This window comes from Phasianus colchicus, chromosome 26, assembly GCF_987193195.1.
Source record: "Phasianus colchicus chromosome 26, bPhaCol1.hap1.1, whole genome shotgun sequence".
Classification (NCBI taxonomy): domain Eukaryota; kingdom Metazoa; phylum Chordata; class Aves; order Galliformes; family Phasianidae; genus Phasianus; species Phasianus colchicus.
Genome location: NC_143461.1, coordinates 4,925,849 through 4,931,848, shown reverse-complemented (window position 1 = coordinate 4,931,848; position 6,000 = coordinate 4,925,849).

Below are 6,000 nucleotides of genomic sequence, written 5' to 3'. Positions count from 1 at the left end.
CCCCCCCCCCCCCCCATCCAGCAATCATGGCTGCGCCGCCCGCACGCTCCGGTAAAATCTGAGGTTCACGGATCGCATCCTGAGTGGGTCGGGCGGGTTTCTGCGTGGATTTCCACCCCCCCCCCCCTCCCACTTCTTTTCCCCCCTCCCCGCCGTGCGCGAGTCCGCGTGGTGCCGTTCTGTTGGGTTCGGGTGGATTTGTGCGTTTGCTTTTTATTGTTTTGTTTTTGTGTTTATTTCATCCTTCTCCGGCTGCTTTCTGCTTCTTTCTTCCTATTTTTAACAGCCTTCCTCCTTTAGAGCGAACAGAGCAGGAATCCGAGCTCAGTCCGTGCAGCCCGCTGGGTTCCCCGGTCACCATGGATCGCTCCGGAGCGCTCCGTTGCGACCCGTTCCCCAAATCCTATTATCTCCGCAATTCCTCTTTGACAGATTGGGGCTCCGCGAGCGCCACCGCCTGTCCTACGCCCGAGGCTCCTCCCGGAGGGGTTTAACCCGTTGGCACCTGTTTGGTTGTGATTTCTTGTCGTGGAAGGAGAAAAAAAAATAAAATGCCTTTCTGGAGGTTTATGCCCTGCAGGAAGAATGTCAGAAATCAGATGGAAAGCAGTATAAAGAAATGATCCCAAAGCAAAGCCGGGGATGCTCCGTGGGGTTGCACCTGCGGGTCCCACCAGGGTGTGCCATGAGGAACAAACAGCCCTTAGCTTGGGCACATCGAGCAAGTGGGGGGAAATGAGGAAAACCAGAGCACGTAAATAACTGGGAATTAGGGAAGAGGCCCAGCAGGAGCCTGAAGGATCACAGCGAGTGGCTCCCGCAGCTCCAGCAGGGGCAGCTGCACCCAGAGCCACCAAAGGACACAGAGCAGCCCGTGTCTCACCACCTCTCACATAGGAGCACGCTGTCCCCGTGAATAAATGAAGCAGAAATGGTAAATCCTGGCTGTTTTCTACAGAAGTGATATAAATTAGACCTGAAAAGTCATTCCTGGTGCCCAACAGTGCCCTCAGATGCTGTCCCTTGGGGCAGCCAGAGGCCCTTTGCTTACACAAACGTGGCTCTTCCCAACAACCAGTGCTTCTGCTGGAACACCTGGAGCACAACATCAGCGGTTCTGCTGCAAGCACAGCTCCATGGGAACCGTTCCTGGTTTCCAGGAGCTTCAATGAGCCCAGGAGCAGTGCCAGCATCTCCCAGGCACCAACAGCCTTTTTCTTCTCGCTCCTCTCCTCCTGGGTAGGCTTGGAGAGGTCAGTAATGGTGTGGTTTCTTTATACAGGAAAAAAAAAAAAAAAAATCTCATCAGAGAGCAGAGAGGAAACCCGTTCCAGCAGCCCCAATAATCACCACTTGAGCTCCTTTATGCTGCACCTGTTCAAGCATCACATCAAGGGGCTGGAAGGCAGACAGCTCCCCGAGCCGCTGCCTGCTGGGCTGCTGTCTTCCCTTTATTGCATTCCTTTGAGAGTCACAGGGGCAGACAATCCGTTCACCACATTGCTGGAAATGCACTCAGCCTTAGCTCAGTGTTCTGGGAGGGTTTCCCCTCCTTCCCCCCTTTTTCCCTCCCCCCCTTTATGTTTTTCTTTTATCTATTGTGTTACGGACTTGTTGAAAGGGAAGGGAAAGAGGGGAAGGGGGGGGGTTTGGTTGGTTGCCTTTGTAACCTGGAGGGGCTGGTGGGCTTTAAGGCTGTCTCAGCCCCCAGGACAAAACCCGCTGGCCGTGCTGTGGGCACTTGGACTTGAACTGCAGATTTGCCTTCAGGGGATTACGTTCAGCTTTACATCACTAATTCCTGTGGTGAGGAAAGGGCACGGCTCTCCTGGGTAAGGAAAAGTTAGGGCTGCGAATGCTGGGACACGGAGGCAGCGATGCAGTGCTGCTCATTTGTCATCTCATCAGCCCATGTCTCCCAAATGTGGCTGTAGGATGCAGTGGGTGACGTTGAAGTGATGTGCACTGAGCCATGGGCAGCGCTGTCCTCGTGGCCGTAACCACAGAAGGCAATGGCAGAGCTCAGTACTGAGCTGAGCAGCTCATTGCTGTGTGCAATGCTGCTGGTGATGGAGTTGGCTGCTCCACCTCACAACCAGAGCTGTTAGCTTCGCTTCTGCCCGAGGAGCAGAGCAGAGCAGCTTTCCTTTTGGAAGGGGACGACACCTTGGCATTTGCTGTGAGGTCCCCTTAGTTGTGATCTAAGTGGCTGATCTGGAAATCCTTCACACAGCAGTGAATAAAATGTCCTTACCAGGCTTTCAGGCCTTATTGCTGCCTCTTTCAGATGATCCCCACTTTGGCTGTGTTATCTATAAAACACACTGGTAAAGAAAAGAGCAACAGAATGCATGCAGGAAAACCTATCCTCCTTGTGCTAACTCCACGTGCTCTTTGGAAATATGAAGACAGATGTGCATGGAGCAGAGCTCACAGCAGGGCTTGCACTGGGATGCACACACTGAATGGCTCACAGTGATGGATTGCCTCTCTGCACAGGATCCTTGTCCTTCCCAGCAGCTTCTCTTGGGAATAAAGTCTCTTCCTTGCTTCCATTTATGGGGAAACTGTCATTTGAGGTTATGGTGAGCAGGGATGGTTCCATGTAGGGCTAAAACTTGCCTATTTGTGGGCAGGCAGCTCCTTGCCCCTGTTCAGTGAATGTGGTTCTATGTGATTTTAGCTCGTTCCTTGGGGCAGGTTGAAGGAAGGAGGGAGTGGTGCAGAGCAGTAACCCTGGCCAGCCCACTCATCCCTTAGCAGCAGCCCCAGAGCTCCAGCTCTGCCATTTAGGGCTGGAGGGAGATTGCTTTTCCCTTCTCCAGCTGTTGTTCCAGAGGAAGAGACGTGGCCCTTCCACCTCCTGCTCTGTTTCAGGATCAGCAGCATCTCGGTGGCATCCAATCTCTGCATGTCACACCACCAGAGTTAATAGGAGTTGTATTAAAAACGAGCCTGATAACAATTACAGTAATGGTAAGGAACCAGAAGTGACCTTTCCCAGCTCTATTTCTACCCTTTCCCTTTCTCTCCACCAACAGCTGATGGCATCACCCATCCCAGCACACAAATGCTCTCTGCCCAAAGGACGAGGTGTCAAAATCCTGCTATTCCTCCGTGCCATCAGTGGTGCAGAAAGAAACTGCTGTCACTGAATGCAACAAAACCTCACTGCACCAGCACTGTGCTCCTTGGTGACACACAGAGCCCTTTGAACTCCTTTCCCATTACCAGAAAATAATTCCAACAGAGCTTCTCCATCCCCCAGGGCTGTGAGCTGTGGGTTTGGAAGTGGAGGTGAAGTCTTTTTTTAAGCAGGAGCTGAAGGCAGAGGGCCAAAAGTCTCCCTTTGTGCCCCAAACTCCACTTCTCACCCTGCTCACATCCCAACAGAACCGCATTGCTGGGGTGTCCCTCCTCAAAGGAACAGCTCTGCTCAAGTCAGGATGCTCAGGAAAGCAAAAGGAGCCCTCAGCTGTCGGAATGGAGGGTTGGACCAGAGCTCGTGTTTTGTTAGAACAATACAGTTCATGACTTTGTGTTTGCTCTGCCGTGGGCGAGATGCTGCATTTCCCACGTAGGAACATGCACAGAGCCCAGCTCCACTCACACTGCCTTCCTGCCTTGGCCCCATTGCCCCCCCCATGCACCCCTCCATACACCCCACTCCCACCTCAGAGCCCTCTTAGGCCAAAAAGCACCACAGAAGTGCAAGTTATTCTCCATTAAACAATGTCATTAAGGACTTTGAAAGGAAACAATGATGTCATTAACAGCTTTGAAAGGAAACAGTGCCATTAATGACTTATAAAGGAAAAAAGCAGCAATCGAAACACCTTCCATGCTGACCTTTTTTTTTTTTTTTCCTCCGGCACCTCAAATCACATGAGAGGGTCCATCAGATTCATCTTTATGGTTGTGATGCAATTAGAACTGTAAAACTGATTAACATCGTAGGTCACTGGGCAGGAAGATGATAAATTCACAGTTGGTATTAAATTCCACTTCTATGAGTGGAAATATTTTCAAGAGCTTGTTAGAATCCCTTCACCTCTCTGTCCAAAAAGCCCAAACCCCCTCCATGCTGTGACATACAGGTGTGTCATTCCAGCTCCTGACCTCAATTGGGAAGTGGGGGTTCCTATAAAGGTGCTTTTGGGGTTGGTTCACTTCTTCACTCTTCTGCCAAAGAGAGGATGAGGTGAGGAGCACCTCCAGAACAAAGAGTCCTAATCACATCAACACAGTGTTGGATGGAACTTCAAGAGACCAATTAGCTTAATTCCCCACAGCGAGGCAGAACCGAGGACTGATTAATGCCATATTACTTATTATTATTTACATTAGGCGATGAAAGTACGCAACAATTAACAGAGGAATAAGGGATGTGGTCTATGTCTGGAAACCAAGACTCACTGAGCAGCCTCAGTTTGGCTTTTCTATTCATTCTTAGGGACTTCCATATCGTCTGGCTTTAAAACCAAAACCTTCTTCATCAATTTTTTGCCCAAGCTTTGGAGCTGCTTTCATTTCTGGGCAGTCAAAGCTCTGCTGTTTCTGAGTAGCACCAAGGATTGGAGCTTCAAAAGCACAGCAGCACAGCATTGAACCCCACAGCCTCCATCCTGGTGTGGGAGGGAGGGTCTGTAACCACAAATGGCAGCTCACCCTGCCCAGGCTCAGCCTTTCTCCTCCCTTCCTCCCCCATTGCCTCTCTCTATACATATATATATATATCTGTGTGTATATAATGACTTCTCAAGCTGTTTTCCAGCATGCAAAAGAACCCATTGCAAAGCTCTAGCAGCAAAAGTGCTGCACAAAGCCCTGCTGCTCTGCACACCTCTCTGTGTGCCCCAAATCCCTCTGACTTCTCTCTGCTGGCATTCTGGAGAGCACTGGGTGCTGCAGGGATGCCCCCCCTTACCCCCCATGTGGGTGCTGGGGGCTCTTCTGAGGGGCTGCAAGGCTGGGAAATGCCAGGGCTGAGAGAGAGCCCCACAAATATTGACAGGAAATGATCGGTGGCTTTTCTGGTTGTGAGCTGCAGCGCTGAGGTTCAGGCGATGACATCCTGTCCCCATGCAGTGCTGGGGCTGTGGGGCTGCTTGTGGAGGGGGGGGGGGGCAGGAAGTGGGGGTACGGAACAGGGGAGCAGCCTGGGGATGGGAACTGGGCGTGGGTGTTCCTATGTTCTCCATCCCCTGTCCTCCAGACATTGTTCTCTATCATCTGTCCCCCAACACTCCATCTTCCATCCTTTCATTCTCCACCCTCTGTTCTCCATCCCCCATCCCTCCATCTTTCATCCCTCCACCCCCCATCCCTCACCCCTCCATACCTTCATTTCTCCATCCTTTGTTCTCCATCCCCCCCCCCATTTCTCCATCCCTCATCCCTCAACCCCCACCCCTCAGCCTTCCATCCTCCATCTCTCCATTCTCCATCCTGCTTTCCAACCCCAACCCTACACTCTCCATCCTTCCATTCTCCATCCTCTATCCCCCATCCCTCCATCCTCCATCCCTTCATTCTCCATCCTCTGTTCTCCATCCCCAACCCTTCATCTCCCCTCTCTCCATCCCTCATCCCTCATCCCTTCATTCTCCATCCCTCCATTCTCCATCTATAGCCTTCCATCCCCATTCCTCCATCTCCCATCCCTTCATTCTCCATCCCCTGTTCTCCACCCCCATCCCTCCCTCCACATCTACCCACCATCTCTCTGCTCAAAACAAGAAAGTTGTCCCTTTGAGCACCCTCTGCCCCCCACAATCCCTGTAGGACACAAACAATCAGGGCCTGATGTGGGGCAGGGCAGCTTCCAGCAGCACTTCACAGCTTTATGAGGCAGAAAGTAGCTCTGGGTTTCAGTAAAAGCTGCAAGGATGGAAAGGAAGCTGCAACCAAAGCTTCGTTACTGATCTGGAGAGATTTGCATGCGCTGTTCTGAGCTGCCTGCTTACTATAAATGTCCTAATTACTTGTCAGAGGAAGCAA